The sequence below is a fragment of the Macaca mulatta genome, chromosome 11 (assembly GCF_049350105.2).
Source record: "Macaca mulatta isolate MMU2019108-1 chromosome 11, T2T-MMU8v2.0, whole genome shotgun sequence".
NCBI lineage: Eukaryota > Metazoa > Chordata > Mammalia > Primates > Cercopithecidae > Macaca > Macaca mulatta.
Window position 1 is genome coordinate 34,686,625 of NC_133416.1, and position 22,167 is coordinate 34,708,791.

A 22,167-nucleotide genomic window follows, 5' to 3' on the forward strand; every position below is an offset into this window, starting at 1 on the left:
ATTATCTTTCAAACTTTAATTAAAAATATCCCGGGGGCATTGGTAGATCTGGGTGAGTTTTTTGATGGTTGGACATGAATAGAAAAGGGCTAGAAATATAAGACCTCCTCGCATAGACTTCCCTAGTCAATGTTGGTTGTTTTTTTGGCAGTGTATACTTGGGCAAGTCCTGGAACAACAAGTACTTCTCTGAAATGCTAACCACAGGAGAGGAATGAAAGGCTTGAGCAGGAGGTATTGCTCCCACTAAAAAAGTTTCTATCAAATTAGGCTTTAGATTCTTAACCTTAACCCCTTGCAAACTGGGCGGAAAAGTTCAATTTATTAATATTTCAATGTGTTTTATCTTCCTTATAAAGTACTCTGTACCCTGCAAATACATTTTTGCTCTAAGTCACTTTTATGACACGAATTATAAAAACCCCATTAAATTAAAACAAAACAAATTCATAGAATATTAACCAAAAATGCAAAATTATTGGTAATGTATAGAAAATATCTAAGGAGATGCCACCTCTTTATAGATACTGTATTTTGTGGTTTCAATATCTGTAATTGGTTAGCTCTGCTGTTTAGGCTTTTTGGGTTCATTGATATGTTTGATCCCCAATTAGGATAGGTAATTTGAGTGTTTCATAGTCACAGGCAACACTAACAATATCTGGTCAATTCATAATATAAACTGTTTGTCAAGAAGGAGTCTCAGCAAGAATGGAAAGAGAACATGGAAAGACAAGTAAAACCAGTAGCAGAGCTTGTGGCATTTTTACTGAAAGTACACCCTAAATTGCATGTCATTGTGCAGGTACAATTGCCATTTCAACTGGTACTTGAGCAATACCTCCTGCTCAAGCCTTTCAGTCATACCACATGTAAGGGTAGTATGCAGAAGTATGTTATTTTAAATTTTAATATGCGATTTCCTTCTGGAAAATAAATGTTTCTTGTCTTTGCTGCTTCAAGCTTTTTTCTTCTTCTCGACTCAGTAAGACTCTCCTCTAACGTTTATTCTCATTATTTTAGAGCTGAAGAGAACTTTGGAGATGGTCTAAGCCAGCGTCCTCCTTTTGTGACTGAATTGCACAGGAGCAGACAGAGTAAATGTCTTGCCTGTGTCATAGGGCTGGCTAAACAGGAACTGGAGTCTGGGTTTCTGAATTTGTAATTAGGGAGTTGTAGTTGGACTCCCTAATTATAGAGGCTAAGGGCTTAAACACATAACTCCCAAAATTATGTGCCTAGGTACTTTGGGTATCACTGCCAACTCACAGGAGTGCTGTCTGCAGGGTATTTAAAAATTTCAAGGGAAAAACAACAACATCTATCAAATACTGTGCAAACTCCTACCTCTAGATAGTTCCCTTTTAAAAAATATTTGATTGCAATATATTTCTTTTGATAGTGGCATATTTTGCGGAGTCGAGGGTTTGGTGGGTACCATGATAACAAGCTGGTGAAAATCAACTTGGGAGAGGAAATGAGGTTTGCGATGTTTAATAGGATCCTATGGTATGAGAGGTTGGCAGGGTACATCCACATCCCATTAGTAAGTAGTAGGAGTGATTTAGGAATAGAATAAAAGTGCGATTTTTTTTCTTGAAATTATTATTTGTTATATTCTCAAATGTTGCTAAGTTGCTAAGTCAAAGGTAGTTATTCGTTTTTTGTTTGTTTGTCTGTTTGTTTGTTTTGAGACAGAATCTCTGTCGCCCAGGCTGGAGTGCAGTGATGTGATCTCGGCTTACTGCCACCTCTGCCTCCTGGGTTCAAGTGATTCTCCCACCTCAGCCTTCCAGGTAGTTGGGACCACAGGCATGCACCACCATGCCCAGCTAATTTTTGTATTTTTAGTAGAGACAGGGTTTCACCATGTTGGTCAGGCTGGTCTCGAACTCCTTACCTCGTGACCTGCCCACCTTGGCCTCCCAAAGTGCTGGGATTACAGGCGTGAGACACTGTGCCCAGCAGTTATTAGTTTTTTTGTACCAAACCACTTAATCAGTGGAACTCTAAGTAATTGCTCCTGCCCCGGGTCACTGTGCAGAAGTTACTGAGATGCTCTGATTTGAAAAGTTTGGGAACCTCTGATTTCCTGGGTAAAGCCTCTTACAAAAGGAAAGAGAAAGGAGGAGTAAGGGCAAATGGAATTAGGCATATTCAGCCACGAAGGGAAATGGAAAAATGCTCCCGAGATTATTCCATCTCTGCCTAGCTGGCACAATGGCTGCAACAGCAGATATTCAAGGCAAGGTTGCCGCCTGCCCAGTATTTGAGAAAGATAAATTATCAGGCTCCTGCTTCCAACGCCTTTTTATCTTAAGAACCTTTATGGAGATTGTTGGCTGTTCGTCACATGCCCTACACTTAGGTTTCAGGCCCTATAATTAGATTCCGGGCAGTGTGGTTTGAGGGGATACTATAATGATGATAATACCAGAACACTTGGAGGTGAACTTGGAGCTCCAGAGGACATTACTATTCCTTACTCACCTTTCATAGATCTGCCTTTATTTTTCCTTTCTGAGTCATTTTTTCCCATGGCATCAATTCTCTAAAAACTGTGCCAATTCTTTTTAGTTTTTTTATTGTCTCACTTGTTTGTAGATCTTCCCAAGAACATGGTGGAGTGAACATTAAAAAATACGTATAGGAGGAGTAAATATATTTTTAGAAGATTATAAAATTATAATTTGACGTTAAAAATTTTGGAAACTGGAGAAGAAAAATAAGTTCAATATTTCTTCCTCACAGGTACTCTGAAAATTTTGAAGCCTAGGTAAGCCTGGCCTTTTGTTGCTAAGATTCTCTTCTCTGCTCGGCAAGAATCCTGTAATCCCAACACTTTGGGAGGCCGAGGCAGGTAGATCGCTTGAGCTCAAGCCAGCATGGCGAAACTCCGTCTGTACTAAAAATACAGAAAAATTAACTGGGTGTGGTGGCACGTGCCTGTAGTCCCAACTACTTGAGGGGCTGAGGCAGGAGGATCAGTTGAGCCTGGAACGTTGAGGCTGCAGTGAGCCAAGACTGTGCCATTGTACTTCAGCATGGGTGACAAAGTGAGAGCCTGTCTCCAAAAAAATATATATATATATTTTTATATCATTGCAAATGCATAGTGTTTATTAGTAGTGGGTATTCAGTTTTGTATTTGTTTTTCCTCCCACTTCTGGGAGGTGGTGTAGCGTAGTGACTTAGATCCAAGCTTTGGTCTCAGACAAATGAGGTTCTCGTTGCAACGGTGAGACCAAGGGCAAAGAGCTTAAATTCTGAATCTCAGTTCTATACCTAAAACATGAGGATAATAATCCCTACTTCATAGGCCCTGTGAGGTTTATATAAAATATTTGTAAAGTGTTTATTATAGTGTCTAGCACATACTAGGGACCAGTAAACAGTACTTGTTAATATAAACATTTCCCCTTTGCCACATAGTCTTTCTGATCTTATTTTATTTTATTTTGAGACGAAGTCTTGCTCTGTTACCCAGGTGGTGGAGTGCAGTGGCGCGATCTCGGCTCATTGCAACCTCTGCCTCCCGGGTTCAAGAGATTCTTCTGCCTCAGCCTCCCAAGTAGCAGGGACTACAGGTGCCCGTCACCACACCCGGCTAATTTTTTGCATTTTTAGTAGAGACAGGATTTCACATGTTAGCCAGGATGGTCTCGAGATCCTGACCTTGTGATCCGCCTGCCTTGACCTCCCAAAGTGCTGGGATTACAGGCGTGAGCCACCGTGCCCGGCCATGACCATATTTTAATAACTGCATAAGAGTGTGTCAGTTGTGTATACATTAATATTTGCATCACCATTCTTCTAATTCTGGATTCTTAGGTACCTCTAAATTTGCACTAGAATTTTAAAACAGTCTTTAGTCATTCATCAGATTTACTAAATTCACACTGTGTACAAGGACCTTGGCTTGCTGTTAACAAATGGTTCACAGTGGCACTGTCCCTGGCCTTGAGGTGCTCACAGTCTGAAGAAGAGATGTGTACAAATGACTGTGCCCTGTGGTAAACACCATCAGTGTCCAACTTACTGAGAAAGTGTAGAGGAGAGAACAAAAATGTCAGACTCTGCCTGGAGAGCTCAGGGAAGTCAGGAGGGGTTGTAGGAGATAAGTGAGTTAATGTGGGTGGGGTCAGATTGGGACTTCTATTCCCATTAAAATAGGAAAGCCAGTTTTATGAAGAGAATTGACCTTATCTCGATGGTATTTTAGCCTGTAGGGTACAAGATGGGGGCAGAGAGTCTAATTAGGAAGTTAAGGGATCCAGGTGAGAGATGGTGTGGCCTACACCAAGGGGGAATGGTGGAGGTGTAAGAAGTGGCTGAATTTGAAGAAATACCCAGGACACGAGGGGGCAGTTGGATATAAAATGTCAGAGAGGAGTGAAGGATGGCCTCCCAGGCTGAGTGACTTGAGTGACTAGAAGGATAGAGTTGCCATTTCCAAACACACGGAAGGACACAGGAGGACCAGATTTGAAGATTAAATGGGGAATTGGGTTTTGAAATGTTATATTTGAGATGCCTTTTTTTTTTTTTTTAAAGAGACGGAGTCTCGCTCTGTCGCCCAGGCTGGAGTGCAGTGGCACTATCTCAGCTCACTGCAACCTCTGCCTCCTGGTTTCAAGCAATTCTCCTGTCTCAGCCTCCTGAGTAGCTGGGATTACAGGCACGTACCACCAATGCCCGGCTAATTTTTGTATTTTTAGTAGAGATGGGGTTTCACCATATTGATTAGGCTGGTCTCGAATTCCTGACCTCAGGTGATCTATCCGCCTCGGCCTCCCAAAGTGCTGGGATTACAGGCGTGAGCCACCGCACCCGGACTTGAGATGCTTATTAAACATCCAAGTCCAGGATGTTCAATAGGTAGTCAGAAGTAAGAGTGTGGAATTCACAGGGAGAGAGATTTGTCCTGGAGTCATATATTTGGGAAGTATTAATGTATTCATGGTATTTATAAGATGTTTTAAAAACATGGTATAGTTATTTCACCCATCATTATTACTATTACAACTCATGTAGAATTTTCTTTCATATTTTTATGTTTTATTTATTTATTTATTTTTGAGATGGAGTCTTGCTCTGTCTCCCAGGCTGGAGTGCAGTGGCACGATCTCGGCTGACTGCAAGCTCCACCTCCCGGGTTCACACCATTCTCCTGCCTCAGCCTCCCGGGTAGCTGGGACTACAGGCGCCCGCCACCACGCCCGGCTAATTTTTTTTTTGTATTTTTAGTAGAGACGGGGTTTCACCATGTTAGCCAGGACGGTCTCGATCTCCTGACCTCGTGATCCACCCGCCTCGGCCTCCCAAAGTGCTGGGATTATAGGCGTGAGCCTCCGTGCCCGGCCTTTTTAAATATTTTTGAGACGGAGTCTTGATCTGTTGCCCAGGCTGGAGTGCATTGGCGCAACTTGGCTCCGCCTCCCGGGTTCAAGCAATTCTCCTGCAACCTCCGCCTCCTGGGTTCAAGCGGTTCTCCTGCCTCAACCTCCCAAGTAGCTGAGATTACAGGCATGTGCCACTACGCCTGGCTAATTTTGTATTTTTAGTAGAGATGGGGTTTTACCATATTGGCCAAGCTGGTCTCGAACTACTGACCTCCTGATCCGCCCACCTCGGCCCCCCAAAGTGCTGGAATTACAGGGGTGAGCCACCGCACCCAGCCATTTTTATCTGTTTTTAAAAATTTTAAATAAACTTTACAGTCACTTTGTTAAATTGATTTTTTAGAGTATGTTGGAAATTTTACTAGGAGACTATTTGGTAAATAGGGAAGACTTGGCATCTATAAAATGGATATTCTTATTCTTCAACACATTATGTTGCTGTTTAGCTTTCCTTTATTTCTCTTAGAGTTCATTTTTTCCCCCAAATAGTTCACACACATTTCTAGATAATATTATTTCTATACTTTCTGTTGCCATTATGAATCCAGTCTTACTGGTATTCTGATAGTTTTGCCCTTATAAAGGAATTGTGTTGATATATTTGTATATGATTACCTCACTAAACTTCTGGTACTATAAGTAATATTGTACTTCATTCTTTTAATTTTTTTTGAGGGGGGGCTAGGTATCTATAAAATGGATCTTATTTAGGAGAAATAGAATCATATCATCTATTTGAAATAATTTTTGTCTTTTTCCTTTTGGTGTTCGTGTCTCATTTCTGGTTCGTACCAAGAAAAGAACTTTGAAATTAAGATAGGGAGTTACTATAGAGTAAGGAGGTAATTAATACCTAAAAGTCTAGTCACAATACACTGTTTTTGTTTCATTTTCTTTTTTGGCTTATCCTAATTATTTTCTTTGCCATTTATTTTTTATTCTTTATTTTTTATTTTCTTGGAGACAAGGTCTGTCTATCACCCAGGCTGAAATACAATGATGCAGTCATGGCTCACTACACCCTTGACCTCTTGGGCCCAAGCAATCCTCCCACCTCAGCCTTCTGAGGAGCTGGGACTACAGGTGGGCACCACCACACCTGGCTAATTTTTTAAAAAATTTTCTGTGGAGACAGGGTCTCACTGTGTTACTCAGGCTGGTGTCAATAATGGACATTTTGAGTGCCTATAGTTTTATATTTTCTAGATTTATAGTTTACCTCTAATAGTTGGTTTTTATGTGGTATATTTGGTTTTCAGCCAATTTGATCTTCCAAGGACTTAATCTGTGATTCCTTCATGAAGACCACGGGGTGGGCAACTGTTCAGCAGAATCAGTGTTTAACCTTCATATACTGAAACAGAGTAAATTCAGTAGATAGTATAAAATTAAGATATTTTAATCCTATAACTGGGTAGGACTCTAGATGACAATTTTAAATCCAGCACCGCCTCTCCCCACAAAGTTCAATTAATGCAGTAAAAATGAATGTATGTTTGCCCAGAAATTATTCATTTATAACACAATTGATTTTTGAAAACTTTATTTTCAAATTAACATTTTTTCCAAGTTTGAGTATTATATTTGTTTTAAAAAATCCTTATAAAAGCAGTTTCAGTTCTGATGTGGATTCCAAATCATAAAACAACTTGCTGATGAAGCTTACATTTCTAGAATGCTTTATCTTTAGTTTTCAAGTTAACTTTGAGGTTTTATTTTCTGTTTGTCAAGTCAAGCCTCTTGTGACCTTTCTCCCTGAATGAGCAGAGCTAGCTATCTGAAATGTCAGGAGTTTGTACCACCAAGGGTAAATTTGCTGGAAAGCTTTTAGTTGGGCTGCACTGACTTGTTTAAATAGCCAAACACCTGCTAGGCAAGCCCTGCGCATGTGAGTGGCTATATATGTTCCTTCCTTTAGGATTTGCAAGGCTGGAGCACAAAGACAGCGATTGTTACCCAATAAGCAGTAGTCACACACTTCTACCAATCGCCTTAGGAGGGCTGGTTACCATGGAATCCACCATCTGTTCACTCCCCACCGGAATGTGATTATCCTTGCTGGGCTGGGAACTGGGGAAAGCAGGGGAGCCTGTGCTGGGTGAGATTATCTGCAATGGACCGGGTTAATGGGAGGCTTGCTTTGGCTCGCTGGAAGAACAAATGAAGGGAGTTTTACTTCAGCCATTTGTGACTTCTGGCCAAGAGGAATAAATTCAGCTTTTATAAGGTAAGTAACCCTAGTAATATGTATCCAGTTTGTAGTACATTTGTGTGAGGGCATTATCTCCATGTGGTCCAAGGAAAGTGAGCTCTAAGCTCTTTTTAAAGAAACCTCCAGCGTTATACACCTCTCTTGTATTGATTTTATGCAGTTCAATAATGCCTGTGCAATTACATGTTGATTTTGGAAAAAATGGGAAAAAAATTAATCTTTTAAACTGTTTTCTGCTTGTGAAATTGTTTTGTGACTCCTGAAAGTGGCAAAAGGACAGTCATTTTTAATGGTTTTTCAGAATGAATTACACTGGTATCTTTCTGAAATACGCCCATGGCCCCAACGTATTCAATGCCTGTTCTTATTATTTGAAAAAATAACTCAGGTCAGGGACGTTTGTAGGTTATGATTTAATTAATGATTATTCTGGCCCACAGGACTGACCCACCATTACTAGCTGATGTTTTGAAATGTGATGTTTATGCAGTTTTATTTTGCAATGCTTTGGCACAAGTTTCAAGGGCCTGAGCATGTGGAAACAATGTGGCAGTGCTTTAAGGCATGCATGCAGGCACCGTGGTAAAGGAAGGGCAAGACAAGGAAGATCAGCTTCTATTTCAAGGGCTTCCTTTGTTTTTCTATTTCAACAGCCCCTTAAAATGTGTGTTGCATATTGTGAGCAGTAGAAGGAGATTTGGGTCCTAACAAACGGATGACTGACATTTTTCTGTGTGGCTAAGAGGTTGGTAGCTCAAACAAGGGACTTCTATGTCCTTTGTAAGGCAGCATTGTATCCCCTTCCCCAAAACTGTTCCCTAAAATATAAATGTGAAAAAACAAAAAGAGTGCTGTCTATATTCTGGATACTTCTTTTGTGTAAGTTTTTTTTTTGTTTGTTTGTTTTTTATCATTGAAACCATAGGGCCAGTGCTCTGTGAGTCTAACTGGGTCTGCCATTTTTACTTGATAGAGGGATAGAGGAAAGGTTGCAAGGAAAGGCTTGGCTCATGCAGGTTCAGCCTTTCTAATTGTGCGGTGCTGCTGTCATCTTGGACATTCATGTCAGTGGCTGCCCGGAGAGTTAGAAAAGGTTATTGCTAATAGGCCCTAATTGTTTCATTTTCTTTTTAAGATGATAATGTAAAATTAGATAACCTCATATTAGTCAAGGACTCATGTTCTTATTTCAAGAACAGGTTTTTAGGCCAGACAGTTGGGAGTTCTTGGTGTTAATTGTAGTTGACTTTAAAATTGTTACCCTCTTTTGTGCTTACTGGTGTTTATACATCATTATTACTACTTTTAAAAAGTTTTTTTCTTAATGTACAAAAGTAGTTTAGCTACATACTAGCTCTAAGAAGCATGTTTTAATAATAGTAGATACATGTCTGCCTCAAAATTTCCTTAGCATAATCTAAAAATTTTCAAGCCAATGTAATAGTATTGGGATAATTTTTTTCACCCATAAATGTCAGTCTTTCATAAGCAATATAAGGCTTGGGAGGAAATTAGGTAATTTGAAAGTCTCGTGTATGATTAGGTGTTCATGTTGCTTTAATTACCATTATCTTAGAATCCAGAAAAAGGCTGTGAGTGAATGGGTCTGAAGTGTGTGGCATCTGGGTGCTTGGGATGTAGTTACCTAGAGCAATTGAGGTGGGCTAGATAAATCTGTACACTTCTCAAGTTCCTAGTGTTGGTGAATTTACTTACTCTTTTCTTTTTGTTATTGAGGTAAAGTTTTAAGATTGTGTTTTTAATTGGGTGTTAATGTTAGACAGTATTCCAGCCTTTTGAGTATTGGCAGGCATGTGTATATTTTCATGTGTGAGCATGTTACATTGACCAAGTTTCCAGAGTAACAAGTAATAAAACCACAGGTTTTTCAAAATTTTTTTAAAAAGCTTTGTCCAATCCACCACTAACAAGAGACTTAGTGGTTCTTGAGGGTAACCCTTTACAAAAATAGGTGAAGAGTGGGCAGCAGGGACAGTCCCTGGAACATCTGTGATCCCAACCAGGGTACCTATGGGACAGGAGTGCACTGTCATATGACTGTCCTGTACATGAAGGACCTGGTGAGATGTCCACTTCCACTCACAACACTGTCAGCAGTGAGACCTGCCACTGGGCACACAGCTTCTTACAGTAAGGAATTTAGAATTTAGAATGTACTGAATTCGCGGATCCACTGTGAAGCACTGCTTTCTGATTCTCACCATCCTTACTTGTGGGGGTGAAGAGACTTGCTAGATTTCCGAGGTGTCTGTGCTTTCTTCCAACTTTTCCAACTGTCTGAGGGCTTGATGATTTTCAATTCTTCAATATGACTTAAGACCTTACTAAGTGATGAGTTTATATTTATGCTTGTAAATATGTAAAATTAACCTTATTTGGTTATTTCATGTAAAAGGATTGTGTAGATGGCAATGTGAAACTTTGAACAGAGTACTTAGAATGATTCAAATCCATGAACGTTGAGTAGGCAGCAAATCAGCCAGCATTAGTTCAGCACACACAGTCAAATCTTTCTGCCCCTTTGACATATTATGCTGGAATGTTGCCTGACATAACAAATTCAGACATGTAAACTCTAGACTTAATTAATGGCGATTAAATTTCTTAGTTTTTCATACTATGTTTTGTGGACACATTCATTCTGCCTAGCCTAAATTGAGTCCTTCAGTTTCTTTGCTTTTGAGGTACAGATTTATAATCCATTTTTTGAAGTTAAGTATTTTTGACCATTGTGGTCCATTTGGCCCTAGAGCTGTCTGAGATGATGGAATGCTAGGGATCTGAAGTGGAGGAGCACCTGCAGATGCTGTCATTGCTAATGCTGCTGTGTTCACATGTCCTTGGGATTGAATCTGTTCACATTTTTCATAATTTTAAGAAATAGATGTACTGAAAATTGCCCTTTTGCTGTCTCCCACAATGCCATATTACCATGGGTACAAGAAATGCTTGGAATGAGTTAATTGTGTGCATCAGCACAATTTTGCATTGCTGCATTAGATATACATTTACAGGATGGGGAGCCTGGAAAGCATGCGTGTGAACGATGTGAACTTACACAAAAGCTATAGCTCAAAGCCGGTTTCATTTGGCAGGATTTTTCTCTATATGTGTGCCAGTTGATTTGAGTATCGGCAGCTGTTTCTTCTGAGTTGTCGTCTTCTGTTTTTTTAACTGCTCTTGAGCTTCTGTAAACTAAAAAGGCAAACTTTCCATAAATTGGCAATAAGTACGTCTATGCAGGTTGATGTAGATTGTTGGAACAGCTTCTGTATGGCACTTAACCTTTTCTTGCTCAGTTGCTGGCACTTTAACCCCAGAAATAGCTTGATGGAGTTACATGAGGGTGCCTAGCATACCTTATTCTTAGAAAAGTTCCATGTTTTACAAATAACCGCCACTCTGTACGGCTAATTGTTCTTTTGTAACAAACCTGTTGAATTACTGACTTCCTGTGTAAGTAATAGTTCCTTCCTTCCTTGTCTGCCTAAATCCTGTATTCTTTTTTTATTTTTACCAATTTACTCGTCCTAAACTCAGATTAATGAAATTATGAGATGTAGTATGTTCCCATAAGGCAAACAGACTGAATCTCTGGGATGTTTTTAGATCCCTGTTATACATCGCTAGATGTTTATTTTCACATAATTTAAGGGTGCCAATCTAAACAGGATTGTCTGCTTTTTAATGCCCTCATTTTAGAGAAGAACCTGGAGCCCATAAAGATTAAGTAGCTTTTCCAAGGTCAGGAAACCTGTGAGTTACAGAAACAGCTAATGTTGGGTATTGCATGTTGAATGCAAACACGTAGGGCAGTATCAGCTTAACATCCTACATTGTTGTCCTTAAGAGGAGCACAACATTGGGGTGTTACCCTCAGATTCCACAGATGAAATGTTCAGTGTGCCTAGGTGGAATACACCTTTGAAAGATGATTTTCTCCGTAATCAAAGTCATAAGAAACAGTTTGTCATTATACATACCAAGCTTTTACAAAACATTAACTGCCAAGCCAATTGGACACTTAGGTTTCTCAGCTTGCAGGCATTCTCCCTTCTAGCCCAATCTATACGTGAAGTAAAATGATCAGAGTGCTGCCTAGTCATTGTGGATCCCAGAGCAAGTGGGGGAGGGAGGAGCCTGAGGAATGACTATGGTCCACTCTAGGACATATCTGTCACCTGGGCAGCATATAGCATTCCTGTTGTGGGTTAGTACAGCTTTCCTGTGGACCTTTCCCGCAGGTATACGACCCGCACTTGCGTACTTAATCGGCCTTTCCTCCGCTCCCTGCACCAACCCACAGGCACCTCCTTGCTCAGGACCACCCTACCCCCTAAGGAGACATTCACTGTCTTCAGTATTAACGTTGCATTCATTCATCAAATATTTCTTGCACGTTTACTCTATGCCATTCCTATTGCAGATGTGGAGGATACGGCAGTAAGCACAATGGGCAAGATGTTAGTGAAATTTACCTAGTAGTGGGAAGAGACATAATACAAAAGTAAAGAGATAAGTAAACAACTTAATTTCAAATAGTGGCAAGTATGTGATGACAAACGGGCTGTGTTAAGGGAGTTGAGGGTGGCAAACTTTAGATTGGGTAACCAGCAGATGTTTATCTAGGGCAGTCCCATATAAGCTGAGACGCAAATGATAAGGAACCAGCCACGTGTATTCTGGTGCGGTGAAAGTGTGTTGCTGTTATCCTCAATTTATGGAGGTAGAAATAGAGGAAAGCCAGTCATCAGGATCGTATAACAATCGTGTTAAGTGAGTGCTACAAAGCCACACTGCGTGTTATCTTTACTTCTCTTTCAGGACTTAATCCCGAATGTGTGTTCTTTTTCAAAGTCACAGTTTATTGGGAGAGCACAGGAAAGCATTTACCAGTGGTTAAGAGCAGCAGTTTTAAAGTTGAGCAGACCTGGGGCTAGGCTGGTCTCTCATACTAGCTACCTGGATGTCTCTAGGCCAGTCACTTAACTTCCTTAAACCCCATCTTCCCCATTTGTTAGAACTTGTGGGGTTATCCTGGGTATTAAGGAGGTTATGTTCAAAAATTCAAGTTGTTCTGACAATGATGGGGATTACTGTGATGTTCTCTTAGGGGCATCATTAATAATGCCTGAATGTTGAAATATTTGCTACTCTTGGCAGTGAAAGCTTGGTAGGACTATCAGCCCACAGATTCATGTATTCAGCAAATCCTTTCTTGGTGTTCACTCTTCCCTTGCTAGATTCTGGGTGAAGAGCAGGACCAAGACATGCTCTGCACTCACACAGTGCTCAGCTAAGAGTATCATTTGCATTCAGTGTGATGGACATAGCAGAGGAGGAATGAAGGGTACAGAGGGTACGGGTTCCTCGGCTGTGCACGTGAGGCGCAGCTGAGAATTCTGATCTGAGGATGCTAAAGCAAGGAGATATGATGGGCCAGGAAGTGCAGTCTTTGGGCTAAGGCAGGGCAGGATATGCAAGTGGAGATACTGCCTTGCACAGAAGTTTTTACTGTATCCTGTAAAGAATGAGGAATGTTTGAATACTTTTAAAACATTTGGGAATAGATCTTCAGTTTTATAGTCTGAAAAAGATAACTGGCAGTTTAAATGATGGAAACATGGGAGGGAACAATCTCCAAGGACGCCGGAATTCTCTTCTTTATCTTTTTCATCCACAGCACGTAGACTTTTTCTTTTATTTTCACCACCACAATATAGTTGTCATATCTTATTTTTGGTATTTAGATTCTGAAGTCAGCACAGAAAGTGGAACTTGAATGAAGTCAAAAAAGCTCTTGAAAAATCCCTTAGGAAGGCATAGGTTTGTAGATCAACTCTCTTCTTGTTAAGTCCAACACTGTATGTGTGTTTTTTTAGCATTAGAAGATTGCTGCTTCTTGGGTTGAGCATGATATAATAATTACTTTGCTTGCATTTAGAGGTCATGCTGTATGAAATAGAGTCCTAGAATTTAGCTCAGTGTGCTGAGACCTCACACTTGGAGAGTCACCAAGTGACTCATGTGAACCAAGAGGAATTGCAGGAGCTGCAGGTTCATAATTTCTGTCTGTCTTACTCCCACTACAAGGCACATGAGCATTGGGTCAGATTGCCTGAACAAGTTAAACTATTGCACCCACGTTTGGGTGCATGCGCACACGCTATCACACACAGCTGTTTTCTGTGTCTGCAAAGTGTATATAGTTCACTTTGAGCAAGTTAAGATGCAACTACTCTAATTGCAATATATACCAACTTTTGGTGTTTTCTATATGTCAGAGGCTGCAAAGTATATTCATCCATCTAATGGTTAACTAATATTTGAGATAAGAGATTTATCCTCATTGAAAAAATACAAATGTTGTTAGGAGGTATAGTACCTAGGATTTCCAAGTTCACCAACATTAAGTGATGAACCAGGAAAAATACCTCGATCTGTTCTGGCCTCAATTCTATGTTCTTAACTTTTATCCTCTTTTTTTTTTTTGAGTTAGCCATTCCATTAACCTAGGCAAAATAATAATATAGGAAACATAACTACCACAGTAGCAGCGAGAGTACAGAAATAAGACTCTAAAGAGATGAAAAGAGAATTAATGAGAAATGTCTTTAAGAAGTCCTCAGGGTTAGTCATTGTCAAAGAACATAAACGGAGGGAGAAGACACCATTGGCTAATGTATGAAAAAAATTATATACAACTTGTAAGCAAAGAAATACACAAAATATTCATGCTTATATCGGCAGAAATTTTCCAAATGCTCATATTTTGGATTGGCACCCTTGTATACTTCAGATGACACTGTAAACTGATGGAGTTTTTTGGAAAACAATTTGGTAAATATGTTTTATCTTAATCAGAGAACACATGGCTGCAAGACATAGAATCCCCCTGTAATTTAAGAGAAAAGAGGATGTATAGAAACAACATAAACGTGTCTCATGGAACCCAGGGGCAATAAATTCATCCATGCCTCTCAAGAAGCTGGACCCTGGACAGCTACCTCTCCGTCCCTCTGGGTGTGTGACCTCTCAACCCCACTACTCTGCCTGTGTGCCTCATGCTGTTTGCACTGGCCTCTTAGGATGCCTCTGTGAATGGCAGAAAACGTGGCCACCTCTAATCTCAGATTACACCCTTTCCAGTGCTCAGTAGAAACACACAGTTCTAACTACAGATGCCCTGGAGAGACTCCAATGGGCTAAGTTTTGGTCATTGATTACCTTTGCTAGTCAGCTGTGGCCATGGAACATAGGAGTCACTTGGCCTGTAATAAGCAAATAGAATACAACTACTACCTTATCAATAGCTCTAAAAATGTTTTTCACTCTCCTAATTCCAATTTTAGAAATCTACCACTAGTAAGTTGCTGAGTGATTCAGTGAATGATTTATCACATCACATCAGGTGTTTTAGTGGGAATGGGAAGAAGTGGGAAGCTAGTAACATGTTCAACAATAGGAAAATAGCCAAATAAATTACTATACATTCATTGGATTGTAAGTTATACAACTACTAAAACATCTTCACAAAATGTGGGAAAATGCTCATGACAAAATGTTAAATGTATATAATGTTGTATATGCTATGTTATGCTTTTTATATAACAATAAAATACTAGAGGGAATTACTAGAAATTCTAGTAATAACACTAGTTATTTCTAGATTTTAGGATCACTTTTGTTTCCTTCTTTACAAGTTTTTTGTAGATTTTAAATAATGAACAATGACCTTATAGGAATTTTACTATAATAAAAAAGTGAACTAATATAAAATGCTCAAAAAAGACATTATAATCTAATAGGGACGATAAACCTGTTGTAAGTAATAGTAACCAATGCAGGCTAGTATTTAATTTGTGTTATAGATTATATAGTAAGAACTTAAGGATGAATTTCCTAGTAATTAGACTGTTTCACACATGGAATGTCCTGTTCAAGAACTATTTTCCTATCACTGGTGGTATTTAAATATAAATTAGACACTTTGTCAGATATATTGTAGAGAAGATTCATCTATCAAGTATGTGGAACTAAATGACTTCAAAAGTATTCAACCCCAATGTTCTGTTGGGAATGTAGAATTTACTTTGGAAAGATTATTTTTAAAGTACTCAAGTGTTAGGGGAAGATACTGTAATAATACAAGCTGAGTACCTTTTATGAAAGAGATGTGAAATTATATAGAAGTCATCAGAGTCTATAGGATTAAGCAGGAGGATTGAGCCAGATCTTGAAGAGGGTGATAGGCAGGGACTAGATTATAAGAGGGAAGCTATTTTAAGGCTTAGGTAGTAATTAGTGCTAAGGCAGAGTTAGGATTCAGCCAGTTATGGATGAGGGATAGTAACCAAATTGCTTGCCAAATGGCAGAGGCATTTATTTTCCTTGTTCACTTTCTAGTGAGATGAGCATGAAGTGGTACAAAACTTAGATTGAACAAGAGAGCAAAGGGAAGCAACCATGGTAAATCTGCGTGTTTGTGGGCTTAATTATATTCTGAGAAGAAAAACTTTAGGGCCATCTGTGTGATTTTTTTTTTTTTTAGGACAGAGTCTCACTCTGTTGCCCAGGCTGGAGTGCAGTGGTGCCATCTCGGCTCACTACAAGCTCAGCCTCCCAGGTTCAAGCAATTCTCCTGCCTCAGCTTGGGACTACAGGCGCCCGCCACCACGCCCGGCTAATTTTTTGTATTTTTTTTAGTAGAGATGGGATTTCACCACGTTAGCCAGGTGGTCTCGATTTCCTGACCTCGTGATCTGCCCTCCTCGGCCTCCCAAAGTGCTGGGATTACAGGCGTGAACCACCGTGCCTGGCCTGATTGGTGTGATTTTTATGTTTTGGTGGTTATGTTAAATGATGGCATTAATAGTACATTAACAGCTGTGCTATAAAAATCAATCTACTTATTTAACTCACACATTAAAATTCTTTGAAACTGCACAGAACTATAAAGAAACCGAGAACTTTTAGTCTTACTGTATGTTATGTGATCATCTTTTTTTTAAGTAAAGCAGTATTAAAGATATATTTTTTCTGTTCATTAGAAAAAGACAGTCTACAGCCATACCACCCTAAATGCATTCGATCTTGTCTAATCTCAGAAGATGAATTTCCCTGAAGAGTAAGCTGATTTTAGAACTGAAACTCAGCTTAGCATTTTGTGTGAAGCTGATTGTTCCCCCTATTTAAAAAAACATGGAACAGATGTAAAATTATTACTATAAAATGATTAATATTGCTTTTCTTTGAATTATTCTTTTTTATGATTGTGTACATAGAAGTCTTTTCTGTGATGCTTCTCAACTTCTAAACAAATTCTGGTGAGTGATCCTAAACTGAAAGTTGTAGCCAACTTGAGGGCTCAAAGAAGTACAGTGCTTGTGGCCGGGCGCAGTGGCTCTCGCCTGTAATCCCAGCACTTTGGGAGGCCGAGGCTGGTGGATCATCTGAGGTTAGGAGTTCGAGACCAGCCTGGCCAACATGGTGAAACTCTGTCTCTACTAAAAATAAAAAATTAGCTGGATGTGGTTGCACGAGCCTGTAATTCCAGCTACTCGGGAGGCTGAGGCAGGAGAATCGCTTGAACCTGGGAGACAGAGGTTGCGGTGAGCTAATATCGTGCCGTTGCACCCCAGCCTGGGGGACAGAGTGAGACTCTGTCTCAAAAAAAAAAAAAAAAAGAAGAAGTAGAGTGCTTGTTCATGACTCTGAGCTCATTTAGTCTCAGCCTTCGGTTTCTGTTGCTCCATCACTTGGGACTCACATGCCAAGTCCTTATCAGGTTTTGTCACTGTCCCCTTGTCACAGAAAATTGTCAGGGTAGCGGTTTCATCTCTTGGAAGGACCCAGGTAGGTGAACAGCCAGTAAATCCAATAGCTTGCCTGCCTGAAATGCACAGTTGATTGGAGACAGGCTGCTCCAGGGCCTACCTCTTTCTCTCCTAGAGAGCATTTATGTTTTAACAGTAGGAAAAATTGAGTTATTTTGGCCACATGGAAGTAAAGAGCCTGTATTCTCTTAATTACTCAGAGGCATAATACCTTTCAGAAAGGCTTTTTATTGTTTGTAAACCTTGGCAGAAAGAGGGAAGGGCATGGTATCTGCATAAAATTTCTAGTGGAGAACAGATTAGATGGAGTCTCCTCACATCCAAGTTAGGTAGATTTATATACTTACCCAGGCAACCTGGACATTCATTTAAACATTTAAGGGTTTATGTCCAAAGCTTTGCTGGGCCAATAAAGATACAGTCTTGCTTTCAGTAAGCTCACTTTAGAAACTACAATGTATGATGCAAGGTCATAATACTGTACAAAGGTACATGCAAAGTGCTATGATTGTGCAGAGAGAAGGGAGGACTCATGGCTAGGCCAGATAATCAGAAATACATCACTTTGGAGATTTTAGGAGGAAGTAAGATCTCCTACATGGTGAAGGGCGTTTCATATCAAGGGAACAGCACACATAAAAGCTTGAAAACTGTAAAAGCATCGTATTTGTTTAGAATACAAGAAATTAGTTTAACTAGAGTATTGGAATTAGGTGTAGGAGTGGAAAGGTTGGAATCTGTAAGATAAATGGCACCAGATTATGTTAGTCTAAGCTGTAAGTTAGATGTGGGACATGATCCAGTAAGCAGTGGAGGGAGCTCTCTGAGAGTTTTAAGCTGCCAGGCAACATGGTTCTTTATACATTTTGGGAATATGACTCTGATGGAACTGCAGAGGAGGGGCTAAGGTTGCAAGGTGCAGGAGCCTTGGCATTTTGATGAGGAGCAGATGGTACAGGAGAAAGATGATGAGTCCTCTGAGTTAAGACTGGCACAAGGATGTAGAAGAGAGAAGGAATTGAGAAATTTATAGGATTAATTGGATGTGTAGATGGGGTAAAGGAGTGGAAAGTGTCAAGAACAGCTCTGAAGTTTCCAGCTTGGATAGCTGACTAGATGATGCATCATTGGCTAATATAAGGAATAATGTGGGGGAAGCAGACTCAGATCCTATGTTTGACTCAGGAACGCTAGTAAATTCCTCATCACCGGTTTATAATAACTGGTTTAAATGTATGTATGAAATTTGTATTCTTGGCCAGGTGCGGTGGCTCACGCCTGTAATCCCAGCACTTTGGGAGGCCAAGACGGGCGGATCACGAGATCAAGAGATCGAGACCATCCTGGCTAACACGATGAAACCTCGTCTTTACTAAAAATACAAAAAATTAGCCGGGCGTGGTGGCAGGTGCCTGTAGTCCCAGCTACTCGGGAGGCTGAGGCAGGAGAATGGCGTGAACCCGGGAGGTGGAGCTTGCAGTGAGCCGAGATCGCACCACTGCACTCCAGCCTGGGCAACGGAGCGAGACTCCGTCTCAAAAAAAAAAAAAGAAAGAAATTTGTATTCTTTACAATTTTGCAAATAAATGCCATAGAAATCCTATATATTCATGTCTGATAAACAGTATTAGCTTCCATTTTATGAAAACGTAAAGTGTAACAATAAAAAGAAAATCAAATATTTCAAAACAAACTCCCATTCCCATTTTCTCTTTATACATCACGCTTCAAATTCTACAACTCTCTACCGTTTAAAATTAATTGTTGCCTATCAACAGGTGACTGTACCCTTGCTGTGCAGTGAAAGCAGAGAATAAAACACAGGGATCTTTTGAGCTCACAATATAACTTGGAAAAACTAATGGATATATATTCATGTTATCCAGTCAGTCAAGTAGTTTGTTTAGTGATAGACATTTCAGTTATACAATACAGAAGCAGTGTGAATGCTGAGGCAAGAAATGGCCATAAGATGTTGATTTTCTTATGTATGAAGTGGTTGAATGTATGAAGTGGTTATGTATGAATGTAAGAAGTGGTTCAGTGTTAATTGGACTTCTTAACTATAATACCACTTTTTCAATAAACCTTTTCCCTCAGCCACGTTAGTCTTCTCTGAGCTCTTGAAGCTCTCATGATTTTTATCTATCATTAACGAGTTGGCTCTTGTCTTGTCTCTCTCCCCAAATAGATAGTGTTTCTGAGGCCAGGAAGCTGTTTCTTTTTGTTTTGAGACAGGGTCTTACTCCGTCTCCTGGGCTGGAGTGCGGTGGCATGATTGTGGCTCACTGCAGCCTCGAACTTCTGGGCTTAAGCAATCCTCCTGCCTCAGCCTCTTGTGTAGGCGAGACTACAGGTGTACACCATCATGCCTAGCTAATTTTTTTTTTTAACAGAAGGATGTATTTTATTAAAGGATGTATTTTATGTATTTATAAAAATTCAATGTAAGATAAAGTTAACATCTCAAATCAACGGCCCGAATTGCAGATTGTTTACTAAACATTGTTGGGAAAGTGTACTATCCATTTGTTTAAAAGGAATACATACCTTAACTAAAAATAAATTTCATATTGCTAAATGCCTAGCTAATTTTTTGTAGATATGTGGTTTTCGCCATGTTGCCCAGGCTGATCTTGATGTCCTGGACTCAAGCTATCTGCCTGCCTCAGCCTCCCAAAGTGTTGGGATTAAAGGCTTAAGTCACCACTTCCAGCCCCAGGAACTATTTTACTCACCTTATATCCCCAGCTTTTGGCTCAGCACAGAACCTATACTAACATTTACATTGAACAGAACTAAGGCTAAAGGAAAACTTTAAAGGAACTTATTAAAATTAGCAATCCGATTTCAACAATGGGAAGATAAGGAGTGGCACCACACCATGGGATTAGAACAGGGACGATACCACCTTGCTCCAGTTCCACTGTCCGTGGAAAGGGCCCCACTCCAGTAAGAATTTCACAGCTCCTGCTCAAATCTTATGGTTCTTGCTCCATTCTTGTCCAGATTTCTCTGATTAGATTGGGTGCTGTTGAAGGTCATAGGTTTTTGTCCTGGTCATCGTTGTGCTCCCAGATGATTGCACGAAGCCCAGCACATAGAATGTGCTAGATAAAGCACCTAATGGAAGCAGTGAGGAAAAGAATGAGTCTTAAGCAGACCTCTTAAAGTGTTTGAGAATCACTAAGGAATTTGAAAGGTATCATAGACAGTAGGGCTGAGTTACAATCAACAATAATCTTTTTAAATGAAACCAAAGTCTTATTTTAAAATACATATTTGTTTTGGTTTGAAAATCTGCTTTCCTGCCTGTCCCTCCTGTTCTTTTCAGATATCTGCACTGACATTGAGCATTGCACATGCTGTGCCACTTCAAACAACTTCATTTCCTTGTTTCCTCTTGAATTAATTATGAATTGCCTGTACCTCCTTTTACATAAGTAATAAAAGAGACATGGGCAGACGGAAACTATTTTTGCAGGTATATGTAGGTACTTGTGTCTTTTGAATATAAAAATGATCAGGGATGGATACAGACCAAAATCCCACAGAGGAAGATAGGATAAATTGAAAACTGTGGTTCTGAATGCAATACACCTTTTTAAAGGGCAGGCAAATAAGCTTTAAACAAACGTGACAATCGTATTGAAGAAGTTGAACCCAGTCTTCAACCAGTAACTTGATTTTAATAAATAACAAACTGTTAACCCAAATTAGTGCATGATGTAATAACTAAAATTGCCAAAAGCAAAGCCATTCTCAGAAGCCAGGAGAAAAATAACAATAATCGGGGGGTGCGGGGGCTGGGCATGATTAGAATTAGGCAGCAAGCTGGAACTAATTTCCCTTTTGCCTTTTAGACAGGATCTCACTGTTGTCCAGGCTGGAGTGGAGTGGCGCGATCACAGTTTACTGCAGCCTTCACCTGGTCAGCCTCCTGAGCAGCTGAGGCAGGAGGATTGCTCCAGGTGCACGCCACCATGCCTGGCTAATTTTTTTATTTTTTATTTGTAGGGAGGGAGTTCCACTCTGTTGCCCAGGCTGGTCTTGAACTCCTGGGCCCAAGTGATTCTCTTATCTCAGCCTCCCACAGTGCTGGGATTACAGGCATGAGCCACCATGCCTGGCCTAACTTCTCTTTTTGAGTTGTGGTTAGTATCATCAGTATTTCCTATTTACTTTGAGTATCGGTGGACTTTTAGACAGCATCTCGATTAATAGGAATAATGGTAATGGTGACACTGACAGAAGTTATCTGTTGTAAACATATATGCTTACATTGATGCATATGTAAACTGTAAAATGTAGTTTGATTCTGGGACATCAACTATGATACTGAAAATTTCATTAAACTAAGGATGCCATTAAATTCTAACATAAAAGTAATGATAATTTAATAAGGATATATGTGTAAAAAAATTAATCTCCATATAATAAAGACACAATTTTTTTTTTAGACTTCGACCAGAAAAAAATGACTTTAAATTATAAAATCCAGTGCTGAAGACATCATTATCTCAGGCACTCACAGTAGCAGGTAAATTGAAACAGCGATGGAGAAGGCAGCGTGGCAATACCTACTGCACACCAGAAAACTGTGAGTCATCCGCCTGTGATGCTTGGGCAAGCTATCCCAACCAAAGAGCTATATGCATAAAGTATGAAATGATGAAGCAGTCTGTTGGCACTTTTG

The 22,167-nt window shown here is 39.9% G+C and overlaps 1 protein-coding gene across 3 annotated transcripts in view; it reads left to right on the forward strand.

Moving 5' to 3' along the window:
* The window catches only part of FGD4 (FYVE, RhoGEF and PH domain containing 4), a 266,934-nt gene that overhangs the window by 110,101 nt on the left and 134,666 nt on the right, over nt 1-22,167 (forward strand). The window contains exon 1 of one of the 3 annotated variants that reach the window (XM_077953841.1): nt 7,454-7,629. The exons of the other annotated variants lie outside the window; for them this stretch is intronic. The gene's annotated coding sequence lies outside the window, so the exon portion shown is untranslated. Of the gene's footprint in view, nt 1-7,453; nt 7,630-22,167 lie in introns of those variants that run through there. 3 annotated transcript variants of the gene reach the window in all.